The sequence below is a fragment of the Ochotona princeps genome, chromosome X, assembly GCF_030435755.1.
Source record: "Ochotona princeps isolate mOchPri1 chromosome X, mOchPri1.hap1, whole genome shotgun sequence".
Taxonomy (NCBI): domain Eukaryota; kingdom Metazoa; phylum Chordata; class Mammalia; order Lagomorpha; family Ochotonidae; genus Ochotona; species Ochotona princeps.
Genome location: NC_080865.1, coordinates 77,694,868 through 77,714,501, shown reverse-complemented (window position 1 = coordinate 77,714,501; position 19,634 = coordinate 77,694,868). Strand labels below are relative to the sequence as shown.

The 19,634-nt window shown below is 39.7% G+C and overlaps 1 protein-coding gene across 2 annotated transcripts in view; it reads right to left on the bottom strand.

Annotated features, from left to right (window-relative positions):
* The window catches only part of PLS3 (plastin 3), a 90,886-nt gene extending 71,778 nt beyond the window's left edge, over positions 1 to 19,108 (bottom strand). For both annotated transcript variants that reach the window (XM_058658839.1, XM_004590210.4), the window contains exon 1: positions 19,003 to 19,108. The gene's annotated coding sequence lies outside the window, so the exon portion shown is untranslated. The remainder of the gene's footprint in view (positions 1 to 19,002) is intronic.
* Positions 19,109 to 19,634: the final 526 nt, after the last annotated feature.

Here is a 19,634-nt window from a genome sequence, read left to right as displayed (position 1 = left end):
TGTTAAACGCATCCAAGCAGAGTTTTAAATATTCTTGGATGTGAAATGTTTTTTCTGACTTTCACTATTATTGTTGAGGCAACTTCACAGAGAAAACCGGTTGCCTTATTTTCTAATAAAATGCCCATAAAATGGTCAACATTTACTATGTCAGATAATTCTGCCACTAATTTTTGCAAGCACATATATGTATACTTTGAAATCACAACAGAAATCACTTCTACAAATTCTATTTTACTGGGAGATGGCCACAAACAGCCTGCTCTATATCACTTATAATGTCTTTTTTTGCTTTTCACAAAATAAGTCCAGCTGAAAAATTCAATTTTTGTATGTATATATACACTTTGGATTTTTTTTTTTAACAAATACACAGTCCTCACTTTACATGCAGCTGAGGGTTCTTTTTGCCCTGTATCCTTGAATAAGTCCACTACAATTACTGCTTCTAAACACTTCTCTCTAGCTAATTTCTTTCGTTATGCTGCCATTAGTTTGATTTAAATTTCGCTTTAAATCTCCAGAGACAGTTTAATTCAGTAACAATGGTTGCTATTTTCTACACATAATGGTCATTGTTAAGTTTGGCCCAATACAGAATCCTGAACACAATGTGGATTTATCCTTAAGGTTGCCTGCAAAAACACTGTTGATCTCTTAAAGTGGTTACATGCCTTTTGCATTCAAACCTATGGGAGATGCCCTACAAATATAGCTTTATTTCTGCTGAAACATCTTAATGTTATTTTTTTGGAGGAGAGAACTGAATCCATAAACATAAGACTATGCTGGCTCATGTTACGGGAGAGTGGATTGCAATTGACCGGTCTTGCTTATTTGGTATTTTATTTGGCAATCTGTTCATTGGTACAGCTAAACAGTCTCATTAGAGTGGATCCTGCCACAAGTCAAAAGGTTTTTGTGGTCTTCACTTGCTAAAAATGATACTGTTAGCAAAAACTCATCTGTGCAGGAATAACCAACCTCTTGCATCTCATTGTTTATGTAAGCCCAGATATTGCCTAAGCCAGTTGTAGAGACCTTTTGGTGGAATATACTCTCCAAAGCTCACTGGCTCTAAGAATTCACTGCTTTAGAGAATGAGCTTTTGAAAGGTTGACCAGTTGGTGCACTGGTTAAGTTGCATCTCATAGTATAGTGCTAGGGTTCAAGTCCTGGCCCAGTTCCCAATTCCAGCTTTCTGTTAGTGCAAATCCCTGGTTCTAGTATTTATGTTCCAGCTATGCACGTGGGATACCAAGATTTAAGTTTTCAGCTCTTGGCTTCAGTCTGGCCCAGCCCAGCTGTCACATGCATTTTTGGGAAGTGAACCAGGGATGAGTGTTTTCTCTTTCTTTTAAATTAATAAAGATAAAATAAAAAAGAATAAAAATGTCTCATCAGCTTAAGTAAACACCAAAGTGTAGCTAAAATTATATGTGAGCAAAGATACTTAGATATCTATTCACGATGAGTACCATTATACTGCACTGTCCCTTAAATTAAACTTTTTTTTTCTTTTGGATTATAGGCTAGGTTTTGCTGCAGCTGTCACTAGTAACCAAGCAGGGGAGAAGTAGGTGGGAACAACATGAATCACTGATACTAGTAGTTGTAAGCTTCATTATGATGATAATACTTCAGGGTGTTTGCTATAACTTCGGGAGTTTTTATATGGAGATTAAATTCTGCTAAGTATGTTAAGACTGTTATTTTGGACCCATTATTATCATATTCTTCCTTTTTAGTCTAAATATTTAACCCTATACTCATACTGTTATAGGCCAACAGTGATTTTTTATTAAAGTAACAGAAGTCATTTAGAATATAAGCAGGATGGGAAACAGAACCAAGGAAAAGGAAGGTCTTGTTTTGTGTCTCCCACCCTCAATCACTAAGCAGGAAAAACAGAATGGAAAACCTTTATCTTTAAAAGCAAGACAGAAATGAAAGCCTTATCATTTCATTTTCCCCTCATCCAAAAGCAAAAGGTGACATTTTCCTTTCAGTTCTTCTTCAGCCCTGATAAGTTTGCCAGTGCCCTATTTTTTAAATAGTGTATTTCCAAGTAATCGTTTAAATCAAGAGGTTTACAAGATGGTTTGAGATTTTGCAAAATTAGTCATCAAAACATGAAAATACAAATGTTTTCATTTGAAAAAAAATTAAGTAGTGATATATTTGAAAGGCATAAATACACACACACACACACACACACACACACACACACAATGAAACTTCCATGCATTGGTTTACTTTCTACATAGCTATAACCAGGGCTAGGGCAGTTTGAAACCAGGAGCCAGCAAGTGCATCCAGGTCTCCCACTTACATGGCAGGAACTCGCACTTGGGCCATCAGCCACTGCCTCCTAAGTTCATTAGCCAGGAGCTGACTGGGAAATGGAATAGCTGGATATTTGAATTAGCACTCCAACATGGGATAGAGGTGTTACAAGTGCAAGCTTATACTGATACACCACAAAAGCCATTCATTTAAAAACTTTTGATATACTGTTTATAAATAACAGACACATCTTGAACTCCAATACCCTAAATTTCAGTGCTTTAGAATATTTCATTTTACCATTTCGATAAATGAATTTCTCTGAGATTATAACAAGGTAAACCAGATTTTTCTTAAGGCAGAAAAATAGGATTTTCAAGACTCTTTATAAGCAGTCTTATAAATCTAATGGGTGGTCTTGAAACATTCCAGAAGTAAGCCTTCAAAAGTTTTCAAAAATTCACAAATAGTTCAATGAAATATTTTAGAACTTGAAAGTGATATAGCTAAGCCAAGAATGTGTCATTCTTTTGAAAAACTTCAATCTTGGCAATTAGTAAGACACTCAAATTATATCTGAAGAGAAACTACTAATTAGTATTTATTCAATGATTTCAAAATCATAAGTCACTTCCTTAGAAAATAAAATCAAGCATTAGACTAGAGAAACAAAAAAGTCTTAATAAGATTGCCAATTGTAATGTAAATATTTATTTTCATTTTATTTGAAAGTCAGAAAGACACAGAGAAACAGAAACTTTTCATCTGTCAGTTCAATCCCCAAATGTAATCAACAGTTGGAGCTGGGCTGGGCTAGGTCAAAGCCAGGAACCAGCAAAATAATCCTGGTCTTCGACACGAGTGGCAGGGATACAGGTTCTTGCTACTTCCTAGAGTGTATGGTGGCAAGAAGCTCCAATGGGAAGTGGAGCTTGGACATGAACTCAGGTGCTACAATATGCGAGAAGACACCCCCAGTGGTGTCTTAGCAGTTGCACCAAATGCCTACTCCAGAATTACCATTTTCAAACTTATTTTGAGAGGTGAACAAATTGAGTGAATGAAATAGCTAGCCATGTTAAGAGAGTTCTCATCCACTGGTTCTTTCTCTAATTGCCTGCAGTGTTTTGGGTTGGGTCTGGCAAAGACTGGAGCTGGAAATTCAATTCAGGTCTTGCACATGGGTGATAGGAATTCATCTACTTGAACCATCAATGCTGCCTCCCTGGGTCTGCATTAGCAGCAGGCTGGAGCAGGGTATCAAACCAAGGTACTCTGAAGAACACAGAAATACACCTAAAAAAATACGTTGCACTAACTTTTGACAAGGGTACAAGCATGTACATAGGTGGAGAAATGATACTAATATAACTGGACAAACTACAGGCAAAGGAAAAAAACCTTCAATACAGCTCACACATTACTTACAAAAACATTGCCTTCAAGATTGATTACATATACAAATGTAAAACAAAGTAACATAAAACTTTAGGAAAACAAAAAACAATCTTCAGGAGCCAGATTTAATGAGGAGTTCTTAGATATGACATCAAAACCATAAACTCTGATAGGAACTGTGTCTCATCAAAACAAATAGTTCTGACCTGTAAAAGACCTTTTGCTGAGGTTGAAGAGATAAACCACAAACTTGGAGGTAATAGTTCTATACCACATACATGAAAAAGAATCAACATCTAGAATATGTAAAGAGCTCCTGAAATTCAACCTGAAAAAATACAAATCCAATTAGATAAAAATGTGAATGTTTTACTGAAGAACACTGACAGAAGGGAAATCAGCTCATGAAAAGATGTTCAATATCATTCACGTTCAGGAAACGCTAAGTAACAGTGATACACCACAACATAGCTAACAGAATACATAAACAAGAATCTTACCAAATGCTAACAAGGAAGGAAAAAAACCTGAATAAAAGCAAAACTCACTCTGAGAAACCATTTGGGCAGTTTCTTACAAGGCAAAACCAACTCCCAAACAACACAGCAATGGTGTTTTTTGGCTATTAATCCCAGACACATGTAAATTCACATTCATACAAACACATAAGTATATAATTGCAGCAGTTTTATTGTTCATAGCCAAAAAGCTAGAAATGTCTCAGATGTCCTTTAACGGGCAAAATGGATAAATAAACTGGTAGATGTACATCGTGGAACACTATTTAGCTATGAAAAGGAACAAGGTATTGATACACACAATTTAGATGAATCTGAAGATAATTTCACTCAGTTAAAAAAAGTGCAGTCTCCAAAGGTCATATACTGTATGATACCAATTACATGATATTTTCAAATATCTTATAAATATTTCAAAAATTAGAAGCAGAGACAGTTTAGTGATATCCAAATGTCAGGAATGGTGGTGGGGAGAGGAAGTGTATACTGCTCTAGCAGGGAATTCTAATTGCTCTAAAAGGTAATGGATACGTTTTGCATCTTAACTGTACTAATGTCAACATAGTGGTTTTGATAGCTTTAAAACTTATTATTTATTTGTAAGGCAGAGTTGCAGAGAGAGGGGGAAAGAGAGGTAGAGAGAGAGAGCGAGATCTTTCATCTGCTGGTTTGCTCCTCAAATGGCTATGAACAGGCTGGACCAGACCAAAGCCAGCGCCCCAATCAGGTTTCCCACATGTGTGGCATAGGCCTGAGTACTTGTGCTATCTTCCACTGCTTCCTAGGCATATTAGCTGGGAGTTAGATAGGAAGTGGGGTAGCCAAGATGTGAACTAGTGGCCATACGGGATATCAGCTCCTCAGTCATCAGCTGAATATGCTGCATCACAACACTGGCCACCAGTTATGATATTGTACTAAGGTATTTTTTAAAAGATACATTTATATATGTGAAAGTCTGAGTTGCAAAGATAGAAGCAGAGAAAGAGAAAGGTCTTCCACCCTTGGCTTCACTTCGCAACTGGCTGCAACAGCTGAGGCTGGGCCATCCCATGGCTGGTAGTTCCTTCCTGTCCCCAACATGGTGCAGGAGCCCAAGGACCTGAGCCATCTTCTGCCATTCTCCCAGGTCACTAGCAGGGAGTTGAATTGAAAGTGGAGCAGCCAGGACCCAAACTGGCACTACAGGCCTGCTATGCCAAGGCACTGGTTCCCACTAAGGCTTTTCATATTTTAAGATGTTACCCTTGAGAGGTAACATAATGGGCACGCAGAAATTCTTTATTTCATTTCTTACAACTGTTTGTGTATATCTAGTTATTTCTTTTAAGTTTTGGTGACAGGCATTTGCCATAGTGATTCCAGTTCTAAGTGCCTGGGTTACACACTCAGCTGTTCTCTTGATTCCAGCTTCCTTCCAGTACACATCCTGGGAGGCAGCAGGTGATGGTTCAAGTACTTGGGGTGTCTGTTACCCACACGAGAGACCAGGATGGAATTTCAGGCTCCTAACTCTAACCTGGCCAAGCCCTGCTATTACATGCATTTAGGGGTATAATATAAAAAATAACTAAGTGAAAGTCACAAGAAATTTTCATTTAAAGATCTATTAAAAATGAATATAAATCAGTACAAATTCCATATGTTGTCTTCAACATTTCTTCCATGAATCTTTTCCAAATATTATTACTACAGGCTTATTTTTTATCGCCTGTTTAGAGAGTATTAATTTTGTTCTATATAAATATATTTTATATTTGAAAAGTACATTAAAATAAGCACATCAGGGCCAGGCATGAGAGCCTAGTGGCTGGATCCTCGATTTGCAAGCCCAGGATCCCAAAAGCTTACATATAATAAGCTTTAGAAAACACAATTCCACATTTGTATAAGCTTTGCATTATTCAAGTAAAAATTCTACTAAAGAAAGTCATTAGAAATAAACAGATAAGCATCAGGAATAAAAGTAGTTAAACTTCAGTGGAGCAGTCCGCAGTACTCAAAAATAAATCAAAACCATTTATATTCACAGCCGGGTATAAATAAAGAAATGTCATCTTGTCAGTAGCACTTTTAACTCTTAAGCTTACCCATGGGGTTAGACACACAATGTTGACATAGCATATCATTTGTAAGAGCCAAAAGATAGACAAATTCAATGTCCATCAATGGACAAATGGTTCAACAAAATCTAGCCTTTATCTGTATTACAGAGTGTTACTTGACTATAAAAAGGAAGCTTTGATATCTGCTACAATGTGAGTGAACCTTGAAAACATTATGCTAAGTCAAAGATGCTAGACACGAAAGACCATCTAATGATCAATTTACAGTAATGTCCAGAAACTGAGAGAATAGATTACTGAGGCCAGTGCTGTGGTATATGGATTAAGTTGCTGCACATGATGCCAGCATAGCCTGTTGGAATGCTGAATTGAGCTCCAATGGCTCCCCTGTAATGTACCTGGGAAAGCAGTGGAAGATGACCCTAGTACTTGGTCCCCTGCCACACATGTAAGGGACCCAGGTGGATTTCTAGCCTCAATCTGGCCCAGCCTTAATGGTTGCAGCCATTTGAGGGAGTGATCCAGTGGATGGAAATTCTTTCCCTCCTTCTCTGTCACTCTACCTTTCAAAAATCTTTTAAAGACAAAGGAGAATAGTGATTCTTATGGTTGGGAGAGAGAAAAGCTAAAGAAAATGACAGCCAGAGTATGGGGCCTATTTCTGATATGATAAAAAATGTTTGAAAACTGATTATGGCAATAATGATTTTATGGATCTGATGGTGTGCTAAGTGAACTGTATCTCAAAAAAGCTGCTAACAAGTGAAAATACTCATTTGTCCCAATCTGTTAATTATGTTTAAAGACATTTTTTAATTTGAAAATTAAAAAAAGGAGTTATGGAATGAAGGAGAGACAGACAGGGATCTTCCATCTGCTGGTTAACTCCCCAGATGGCCAAAATGACTGGAGCTGAGCTGATCCAAAGTCAAAGCCAAGAGCTTCCTCCAGATGTCTCACGTGGGTGCAGGGGCCCAAGGACTTGAGCTGTCTTCCACTGCTTTCCCAGATCATAAGCAGGATTGTAAGCGCAGCAGCCAGGACACAAACAAGCACCCCTATGGGATGCTGGCACTGCAGGTGCAGGTTTAGCTTGCTACGCCATGGTGCTAGCCCTTCTTTAACACTCAGGTTAAACAATTTTCACTAAGTGTTATCCATAACATTCACTCATAATCAATCATTTAAAACTAAAAGGTAAAGAAAAGCCCCCAACAATCATTACTTGAGGCTCAAATCATTACACATTTTTTTCCAATGCATTCTGAAAGCATTGATTTGCTGATTATGCTTCCCTAGTTTTTTCTTTTTAAAAATTTTACACCAATGGGCTTTTTAGAAAGAATTTATTTTTCATGATACAATTTCATAGGCTCAGGGACTTCCCTTTCCATCTTCCCCATTTGCCCTCCTCCCAGCTGCTTTCCTCTATATATTACAGTAGTATTGGCTTCACCAGCAGTCACAAGTGCATCATTCTTGTATTAAGTTTATCATTACATTATACACAATGGTAGAGAGTATAGCACACTATTGTCAAGATCTATTTAACAATAGGCTTTTAAAAAAGTTTATTCACTTATTTGAAAAGCAGACTAAGCAGCAGCGTGAGGAATCTTGCATCTTTTGGTTTATTCTCCAAATACCTTCAACAGACAGATCTCCCATGTGGGTGGCTAGCACCATCATTTGCTGCCTCCCACAGTGTGCATTAGCAGGAAACTGCATCAGAAGTGGAGGCAGGATTTGATGCCAGAACTCTGATACAGGATGCTTCTGCCCCAGGTGATGGCTATACAAGTATGAACAATTTACCTCCTCCCTTTTAATTTTTTTTCAATCAGCAAGGACTATTTATGGCCATCTATGTTACAATATCTTAATAACAAAGATTTATTTATTTATTTTACTTGAAAGTGAGTATTACCCTAATTGAAATCGCAAGTTTTACTGTCCAGTTTAAAGTCTGAAAATCAAGAAGGAAATTATATTGTCAGTTACGCCTATAGTTATTTGCTGGTATCCACGAGTCAGATAAAACTTAGCAGAATGTTGTTCTACAGAAAGTATGAGAGCTGTATGAACAAGCTACGCTAGAGAGATAGATTTCAGGGCTTTTGCATACATGGATATTTCCACAGAGGCAGAACCAACTACTGCAGAAGTACATGCTGTGCACAACATCTACAATTTAGGAAAACTGGAAAGAATTTTATTTTTGTAAAAACTAAATGGGGTGTGGTTCATTTTCTTGCCAAAGGGCTATTTTATTCCAGGACTCTGGTGTCTGCTGACCTTCATTTATAGGCTGAGCAATGTTCTATTTAAGTAAAATTAACTCACAGTGGGCTCTTTTTTTAGGATGCAATAATTACTGCAAAGAAATGACAATGTTTATATTTGATTTGTTCTTAGTTTAGATTTGATTATATTGGGTTATAAGTGAATGTCTTTGTGCACCCAAGGTTTAAATTTGGAAATTATTTGATGTTGAAAAAAAAGGCCATATTTCAATTCCTTTCCTATGGGTAAGAGTATGTTTAAGGTTTCACAAGAACCAATATTACTTTTGAGTCTTTCACTTCTGCTAGACTGCAGGAGTGTCTTTTTCCATCTTTGAAATCCTAACATCTCTCAGTCTTCATGAAACTTGTGCTAGCTCAATGAACAATGATACCATTCCACAAACAGACTGAGCTATTCTCCACCTGCAGTTTGTAGCATCTCTGAGTATGAGGATACCCTAGAAAGTTCACTGAAAAATGGAATGAAAAGGTTAAGTTTATTCTGGTACAAAAACTTTCGATATCACAGAATACAAAGGGGTTTTCAAAAAGTTTGTGGAAAATTTTTATGATTAAAAAAAGCTGTGCATGGATTTCAGAAATTTTTGGAACCAGAATAAACACCTTCACTCCCACAAAGTTTTTGAAGTATCTCTGATACACCCAAACATTTGGGATACATTGAAGGTTTCCTGAAATTTTACACCAATTTATCAATGGCCTATGGGCCTTCTTTTACATAATATTCACATGTTTCTTTGTACTTGACTTATCTTACCTGCCCTTCACCCTAACACAAATTTCCAGTTGGAAAGTTTTTCTCTTTTGCTTCCATCAACAAATACATTCTAGCTTGCTTCTTTTTGTTTGTTTTAAAACTGAGGGTCAAGTAAAGCTGGAATGCTGATTTAGGTTATGATACCAAATGTATAGATGGATGTTTGGCAAAGTGTTCAGTTGGGAAGACCACATCCCCCATCTGAATGCCTGCTTCAAGTCCTGGCTACTGTGCTTCCAATTCTGCCTGCTAATGTGTATCCTAGCAGGCAGCAGATGATGGCTAAAGTACCGTGTCCCTGCTTCTCAAATGGAGGTCCAGTCTTCCAGTCGTTGCAGGTTTTGGGAGAGTAAACTAGCACATGAAGGATCTCTGTCTCCCAAACAGAAAACCGGGCCCAGCACAATGGTTCAATTGGCTAATACACCTGCTGCAAGGGTCAGGATCTCATACAGGTATATGATCCTGTTCCAGATGCTCCACTTCTCATTCAGCTCCCTGCTTATGAACTGGGAAAAGCAGTAGAGGATGACCCGAAGCCTTGTGTCCCTGTATCCATGTGGGAGACCTGAAGAAGCTCCTGGCTCCTGGCTTTAGATGGGCCTAGATCTGGCTTTGCAGCCATTTGGGGAGTGAACCAGCTGATAGAAGAACTATCTGCACGTCTTGCTTCTCTCTGTAAATCTGCCTTTTTAATATAAAGGAATCTTTGGCCCGGTACAGTGGCCTAGTGGCTAAAGTCCTCACCTTGAACACACCGGGATACCATATGGGCACCGGTTCTAATCCCAGCAGCTCCACTTCCCATCCAGCTCCCTGCTTATGCCCTGGGAAAGCAGTCAAGGAAAGCCCAAAGCGTTGGAACCCTGCACCCATGTGGGAGACCTGGAGGAAGTTCTGGGCTCCTGGCTTTGGATCGGCACAGCATTGGCCATTGTGGTCACTTGGGGAGTGAATCATCGGACGGAAGATCTTCCTCTCTGTACATCTGACTTTTTGCAATAAAAATAAATACATCTTTTAAAAATATATAAATGAATCTTTAAAAAATAAATAAAATTTAAAAACTGTTATTTATGTTGAATGATGATAGAAGAAAATTAAGAGGTAGATGTAGAATCTGACAAAGATCATCTAAGGCAGCATTAGCTATCCCATAAATGGAAATGCTTTTTAACTGTTTCCCTTTAAATTTAAGAGCAACCTTGAGAAATAGTATTATTCCCACTATATAGATAGAAAAATTGAAGTTTAGAGGAATTAGGAAACTTCTCCAGTGCCACAGTTTTAAAATAACCGAGCCAAAGCCAGCATTCTGGAAAGGTACACCGTGCTACTGCCTGTGACACAGGTATCTGTATGAACTCAGGTTCGGATCCTTGGCAGATCCACTTCTGATCCAGTTCCCTACTAAGGCATCTAGGACAGTAGAAGATGCCCAAGTTTCTGGTCTACTGTTACTGATCTAGGAGCCCTGGATGGAATTCCTAACTCCTGGCTGCAGTCTGGCCCAGCCCTGACCATTACAGCCATTTGGGGAATAAATTAGTAGATGGAAAATTGAGATCGATCTACCTACTTACCTACCTACCTTCCTTCCTTCCTTCCTTCCTTCCTTCCTTCCTTCCTTCCTTCCTTCCTTCTCCCTCCTCCTCCTCCTCTCTCTCCTGCCAATCTCTGTGGACTCTGTCTTTCAAATAAATAAATATTATAAAAAGTACTAAAAGAAATTAACACTTTAAAAAAATGACAAGGCCATTGGAACTCACATGTTAGGATTGCTCCAGAAACCCCTCATAAGAAACAAACAAATGAACAAACAAACTAGAATAGATAGACAGAGAACAACTAGGAAAGCTTAGAAACAGACAGGAAGCGGCCAGCCGGGATGCACTTATAACTCACTGGGTGGGACACAAAGATCAGTTACTCCTCTCTGGGGTATGGAAGATTTCTCTGCATACCCCTCCTAAACATGCTCACCTAAACTGTTGATATTTGTCCTGTTAAAGTTATAGAGTTAGACTACCCGAAAAACAACCAGGTTCAGCAAAATCATGCTTCAATGCTATAAAATGCTAAATATTAACATTGAAATAGACAAGAGACAGCTGAATAGCAATCTATAGCCATTTTAAGGTATATAGAACGTGGTTGAATATAAACCAAAATTGAAATGTCTATGAGGAAGTCACAGGTGGTGGTCGAGAACCTGCATTTTCCTATTAACATATTGGTTAATCAATACCATGTCAATTAATGCCATAATGTTGTAAATGGTTGTAAATATTATGTTGGGTTTTTTACTTGATTGGGATGATACTCTGCTGGTTTTACCTTCAGACCAGAGATGGTCTCACCAAGAAGCCATTGAACTTAGCAGGACAATAAGATGCTGGACTTTATGATTGGTCAAAACCTCCAATGAAAGAATCTCAACTGAATTTGAACTATGGAAATGCAACAAGGTGGAGCAATCCACCGTGGGGGGGGGGGAGGGTTTGGGGAGGGGTGGGGGGAAATCCAGTGCATAAAAACAAATGTGTCACATAATGCAATGAAATTAATAAAAAAAAAGATTCTATAAAACAATATTTACATGATCCCTCTGAGAATAGGAAGGTGGTGAGAATGTGTTGTTGGATTTTACAACGCTTCCACATGTCTTCTAGGCCACCAGAGTATCCTCAATGACATTGGAGAATTAGAGAAAGGACAGAAATACCAGAGTGGTCCTTTGAAGCAGCTTGGGATAAGGCAAAGTATCAGAACATTTCTCTTTCTTTTTTTTTTTAAACAGTATATCAGTATTTATGGTTTCAGTAGCCTGAAAGAAAGAGAAAACTTGACTTCAACTAGAGTTTGGTGAGTGACAGCAAAGCGAGAGACCAACAGGCTGAGCTAGAACAGTAATTTAATGAACTACAGGATTTTAATTTCTCTTAGGATACTGAATATTTATGGACATAAATTATGAATACTTGACCCGAGTTTTACAGCAACACACAATATAAAGACTAATTAAAAACAAACTTATTTTCCCTGTCCCATTAAAAGTTCCGTTTCCAAAAAATCAGAACTTCCTATGATTGTGTACCCTATGGCATTCTACTTCTTCCTGCTTTATACCAGCTAACTAAATCAGAGGAAACCAAAATATTTGCAAGACATACTTTACCTAAATCAGATTCAGTTTAGAGTCAGAACACTATATGAACTTAACCTCTTGTTGAAGTTAATCTTTGATTTTCAGAGATTTGTCAGAGGAATTCATCTTTAAAATAATTCTGGCAATTTCTTTTCCAATAATCATTGAGCTGTAAAATTATTTTAGCACAAGGATTTTCACTAAAGTATTAACTATAACATGTAGAAAAACTTTAATGACCAACAATCAATAACTAGTGAAATAAATTATGAAACATCCATTATTTAAAATATCAGCCAATTTAACAAAATTGGAATCAATATTTAAAAATGTTTCACTTTACATTTGTATAAGCAACAGATAAATGTAAGTTGGTGGTATAATTGAGTAGTTTTTTATTTTCTTCATTTAAACAAAATGTTTTGGCTCGGCAGCGTGGCCTAGTGGCTAAGGTCCTCGCCTTGATCCCATATGGCCGCTGGTTCTAATCCCGGCAGCTCCACTTCCCATCCAGCTCCCTGCTTGTGGCCTGGGAAAGCAGTGGAGGATGGCCCAAAGCATTGGGATACTGCACCCGCGTGGGAGACCTGGAAGAGGTTCCTGACTCCTGGCATCGGATCGGCGCAGCACTGGCCGTTGCGGCTCACTTGGGGAGTGAATCATCGGACGGAAGATCTTCCTCTCTGTCTCTCCTCCTCTCTGTATATCTGACTTTGTAATAAAATAAATAAATCTTTAAAAAAATTAATTCCAGAGCAAGCATTGTGGTGTAATAGGTTAAGCCACCAGCATTTCGTGTGGCAACATTTCCAGATCGCTGCTAATGGCTTGGCAATGCAGAAGATGAGTTATATCTATGGGCACCTGCATTCAAGTGAAAGACTTAGAAGGCGCTCCTGGCTTCAATCTGGCCCAACCCCAGTCATTCTAGCCATTTGGGGAGTTAAGCAGCGGATGAAGATCTCTAACTGCCTTTCAAATAAACAAAATAAATCTTATTTAAAAAGAAAACTAATTACAAGTTAACAGTTGTGGGGATGAGAGCTGAAATTTATCTGGAAAGTATCAAGTGGGGAACTACGTAAACTCACACGCATTGTATATTACTGATGGTAGGGCACCGAAATATATAGATGGTCTCCATTACACACTTTTCATAACTGAACAAAGTCCTCCTTTAGAATGCAAAGATGAGGATAAATGCTCAATTTTTTGTGAACACTTTTACATAAAGCCCCCTATTACAAGCAATCACAAACTAAGAATGAAACTATAAAACTATCAACAAAGATTAAAATATTCAGCAGTTTTTTAAAAAGAGAAAAAAATCATTGAGTGAATGGCCTCAACAGGTTCCTCTGAACAGTATCAGAGCGATGAAATAAAAAAAAGTATCACATGTAGGTGTTTATTTTTTATTATCCATTTCTCTCTTCATACTACATATGGCTTTATATCTCCTTTCCTTGTAAAAATTGGCTAGCTTGAGAACATTCACAGGCAAGTAAAACATAGCAAGACTTCAGTGATGCGAATTCTATTATTTCTGTGAACTCTCCTGAAAGCCATAGTGTTTCTATGATACACAACTACAGTACGTTGAATGTACATAGCACTTGCCCATGAAAGAATCAAGGCTTTGCATAGCTCATTCAGCCTTACAGATTGGAAATACATGCAGATACAGTGATATAACCACATAGAAAGTGCAATGATTTCCTTAAAATAACCTATCTGTCCAGATTACAGAGGACTAAAAAGACTCTGGATTCCATGCTCAATGTCGTTTTCCAACCAACAGTACTAACTTCTTATTATCAAACACATTGGTAAATTTTAAACAAAACTTAAGTTTTCTCATATTATAAAACTATTGGGCCTAACACACCAAAAATCCTAGTCATTGAATGCTATTAATGGCATTTACATATTTTAAAGAGCGATATTAGGCTCGATACCACAGTCTAATGGCTATATCCTTGCCTTGCACGCACTGGGATCCCATATAAGCACATGTTCATATCCTGGTTGTTTTACTTCCTATCCTGCTCCCTACTTGTGGCCAGGTAGACCTGCAAGAAGCTCCAGCCTCCTGGCTTCGGATCAGATCCACTTAGCTGTGGCCTGTGAGGCCATTTGGGGAGTGAACCAGCAGACGGAAGATCTGTCTCTCTCTGTAGATCTGACTTTCCAATAAAATTAAAAAAAAATGTTTAAAAAAGAACCACATTAGTTATGGAATAAAATACTGATGATTCCTGACTAGTTAGCTACTTGTTAGCAAGGTGCTTTACTTGGTTGAATATAACTTAATCAAAATTTAGCAAATACACTGATAGTATTCTAAAAATCTTGGTCCATAACCTCATTTTGTAAAATGAGAAAATGCATGATGTTTAGCACATAGGTCCTCAATGTTAGTTGTCAATAATTATCAAGTCAATCTATCCGTCAAACTATTAGTCAAGAGCAAAGCATCTAGAATCTCATTCTTCTGAGACAAAGTCCTACATACTTGAACCCTCTGTATTTTCATTTTGAGATAACCTCAATGCTTATTCCTAAAACAGTTTAGACTCACTAATATTACCATTTTAAGTGCTAAGAAGACAAAATTCAACATTAAATTTATTGTGAATCTTTTAAGGTTGTTTCACCTCCCATTATCTAAAAGTCAGCTCAAGTCTTACCAGACCTTCTCCTAAGACTATTTCTTCATCAGATAGTTTCTGTAACTCTAACCCAAACTCCCTCATAACTAAAAAGAATTAGTTGTGATCACTGGCATGTAAAAAAGTTTCCAACACTGTAACTCCCCAAAAGCTTTTGAAATCTCCAAAACATAGAACAGACATTATATAGCATGTCACTCTCCAAGATAAATTATGCAGATTCAAGACATGATCCAGCTGTTTTCTTCTATACTCTTATTATTTTCACAGATTAAAAAATTTTGCTCTAGGTAATTTTTCACTAAAATAAAAAGCATCATGTATGAAATTATTCTAAAAACAGATCCCCAAGTTGTCATGTGTTTAGATGTTCATTTTCAGCCTTTATTTTATGTCAGCTACTTTTGTAATTTGTACCAAACACCAGTTTGGCATACACACACACACACACACACACACACACACACACACACACACACACTCATATCCACCTAGATTATATCAGGTCTATCAAAACAGTAAATTCATCAGTGTTTTGTCCGTGAAAGCCAAGTAGAAATGATGTCTAAAACAGAATATGGCAAACTGGCAAGTAGAGTTTATGTCAGTTTTACCAAAAAGTATCATTTTATTACTTAAACACCATGGCCTTTTCATTAACAGTCATACTGTTTGCCTACGAGCCAAATTTCATCAGGTTTCGGGTAGTGCCCTGGATATCAATGTTCTGCCAATATAAACAGTCACAGTCAAATCTAACGTGCATAAAACTGCTTGGAGACTTAAAGTCACCCCCAAATTATTCCTCACTTGTTCTAATTAATTCATTAACACAAAATGTCATAAGCGTCATCATTTTTTGCAATTGAACCTCAATAACATTGGACTAGAGAGTTTGGACTCCAATCTTGAATATATTAAGTCAATGCAGGGCATAATTAACCAAAGAAAGGGGTTGATATCTGGCTAAACCAAACAGCAAAAATTATGAATCACATTCACAGTCCCTTAATTTTAGTAAAAATTTGGATTCCTTTGCTCATCCTACTAAAAACTAATTCAACAATACTGAGAGTTGTTTTCATTGAATAGGCATCCCAAGACAATGAAAAGTTGTGGCCTACAAGCATAGTGATGATTTTGGCACGATTTACTACTATTTAAAAAAGATTTATCTTCTTATTATTGTGACCTAGTTAGATAGTGCTCCTCCCCTTTTTTGAGGTTAAACATTTATCAAGACTTCAATCTAAAATTATTTTATCACTTCACTACCACTAGAAGGGGCAGGTCTAGCTACCAGTGAACTCCAGTAACTCAGGTGCAGCTTCAATTCCTTTCCAGCTCACCTATGCCAAAAGGCTAGCCTAGGGGCTCAGAACTCCATGTTTTAAGGAAGCTCTAGCTTTGAGGGCTACAACCCAATGGCACAGCAAGAAAATGGAGTCACTTAAAGGTTGCTAGAGCAAATAAAGGATTTTTGGCTAAAGAATATCACACCAAAATCTATTAAATTGTCTCAGTTTCATTGTTCACAGCTCATGTCTTATTTGTTGTCTAGGTTAAATACACATTGACTGGATTCATATTCGCAAGTAAATAAATATTTTAAACTGCCAACATCAGAGACTCCTTTGCCTGTTTGTATACTCTGCAATGCATCATTTGAATAGCAAAATCGCCACATTTTTCCTGGCAGCATCCTTAACTTGGGTCTCATGGGTATGTGCATATTAACATGGGAAAGTTGTTTGGGTATCTTCTTCTTTCACCAGACTATCACCAGGTAAAATCCAACCAACTCCATTTATAGAACTTAGTGTTCAGTTTTTACGTGAGATTCCTGACCCACCTTAGTCTCAAAACACAAACAACTGATGGTTAATTTTAATCAAGAGATTATCCACCAGTTCAAGTAGATGCCTAGAATACATAATGGTTCAATGAAGTCTAAGGAATATGTACACTTATTTTAATAACATCTAATGGGATACAGCTTCAAAATTCAGCTTTTAGAAACCAAATGGAATATGAGCAAAAAGATGACTTCCCTAGAAAATAATTAGTAAGATATTTTTGAAAATCAAAAATCTAAAGAGATGGATGGGGAACTGGGGAAAGACATGTCCTAGTACAAATGTATTTCAAACATTTTTTACCAAAAAGAAAAAGAGATTCTGTTATTATTTTGGATTGAATTCAGCCACAAATTCACTTTCCCGTCCCCTCATCCAAATCCAAGCAGAATTCCCTAGAGTCAAGGCTTGTTACATCCGCACCGCACCCTACCCCACCCCACCCCTGTCCCACTCCATCCCCCATTTTGTCGCAGTAGTTTTGGGAACAGGGGCCTCAGCCTCACATTCCAGTTTTAAAGTGAAAAGAAGTCATCTGAGCATTACTAAAGGGGGTACCCCAGACTTGAGCCACGTGATGTCAACTGGCCTGTGTGTGGGGCTTTGGCCACTCAGTAGGGATTCACTGTAACTGCATCTCCAGGATTAAGCCCCGGCTACCAAATACAGAGCTATGCATTAAGGTGAACTCCACAGCAGGTTTTCATTTCGTTTTCCTATCTCCTATGACCAAGAAGGCTTGCTTTCGCCCCATTCCATACTACAGACCATGTACCCTCCAACATCTCTCCTGCTTGACCCTAAGCGGCTAGGCTCTCTCCAACCTGCTTAGTTCCAAGCTCAATTCCCTGCACCTCTGGAGAAGTTGTGTAGATTAGTTAAGCAGCACGCAGCGTGGCAGACGGCAAGTGTTGGATGGTACTAAGCCCACTCCACCTCCGGGGTGGGATCGTCTCCCGCCTTGGAGCTGGGCGGTTGGAGCCGCCAGCACACAGGAGCGGCGGAGGCAACAACTTGGGGACTGGCCAGCGGCCGGGGCGGGGGTGGTCGGCGGCCCCCTGGCCGCTCATTAGAATGCTTTAAGTACTCTGGGCAGGGGGAAAAAGTAAACAGGGGCCAGTGCAGTTGTGCCGAGAAAGGGTGATATTACCCCGGCCAGCCCACCGCCCTGGCGGCTCTGCCTCCCGGGGAGCTCCGAGTGGATCCCGGGTTTCCGCCTGCGGGAGAGCCCAGAGTGCCGAAAAGGGAGCAGACACCCAGCCTGCTGACGGCGAGCGAACGGAAAGGTACTGCCCTACTGGCCCGGGGATGTTCTGCTACTGAAAACAAAAAGTGCTTACTCATACGGAGACGCGAGGCGAGCTGACGCCCGGGGTAGTGGCCAGAGAGGGAAGGCGGTGGCGGACAGGCTACCTGACCCCGGTTCCTCCCAGCGGCCATGGCACTCCAGCCCCTCGCAGATCCCAGGGGTCGGTGTGAGCCCGCCAGGCTAACCGCGGCTGACCGCGCGCTCCCTGTTTCCTGACTCTGGCCGGGCGGGAGGGGAGGAGAGGGGAAACGGGGAGAAGGAGGAGGTGGCTGTAGCTGGGAAGGACAGCAAAGGGAAGTTAGGCGCTTGATTTCTACTTTAGGGCTCCTCAGCTGCGGAAGAGAACCGGAGCTAGTTTGGGCTTCAAGGACTCAAGCCCAAGGCTGACAAGTTAACAGCAACTGTTGAGAAAGCCCCAGTTACATCCTAGGAAGCAGAAAACCTGTTTGCGGCGGGTGGTGGTGGGGAGCCCTGTATCTGCTACCCATCCTGGTTTAGAAGGACACCTTGGGCGTCCAAGGGTTCCACTTTACAGTTCTCTGCTCCTTTTCTCTCTTCCACCCCCACCCCTGGGCGAGGCACGTTCCTGCTGAGGTTCCCAGAGATGCTCTTCTCTCGAACCCAGTCCTGTCCACGCCCAGCAGTCCCGCTTTCCTTGTACCAGACAGTGGCTGCAAAGCACTTACGTGAAGTCGCAGACTCTTCCGTCTGGCCCGACAGCCTCCGACCAGCGCGCTCAGACAACTTCTGCTCCTTGAAATCTTTTCTACTGCGGCTGTAAGCCAGCGTTCCCTCCCCTCCTTCCAGCCCCCTCCGCCCCTCGGCCGCCGCCATTGGCTCTGGTGGTGCTAGCAGTCGGCCCTGGGAACCAGGAAGGGGATTGGACGGCTTGCCTGTCACTTCAGCTGGGTGGGGAGCTGGGAGAATGGGCGCGGGGATGGGCAGCCCAGAGTGATGGGAACTTTACTGCTGCAGGGAAGGCTGGCTGATTCCTGGTGCCTGCTTCTCCCCGCCTTAACTTGGCCTAAGAAGAAATGAGAAACCCACTTGGAGTACACGCTCGAGAAATGTTGTGAAATAAATAAAAACACGGGAATGTCGGGAATGAGAATTTGAACGATACCTCTTTAAGTCGGGGGGTGGGGGTTTACAAATTTCTCCCGCTATCGCGAAGAGAATCTCAACACAGCGAGGGGCCTTCCTAGTTTCATGCACTATGATCAGCTCAGGTGCCAAACCACGCGAAGGGAAACCCCAGCAATCTCTTCTTTCCTTAAGAACTCGGAGGGTTGGGTGAGGACAAAACAGGGGTAGGGCT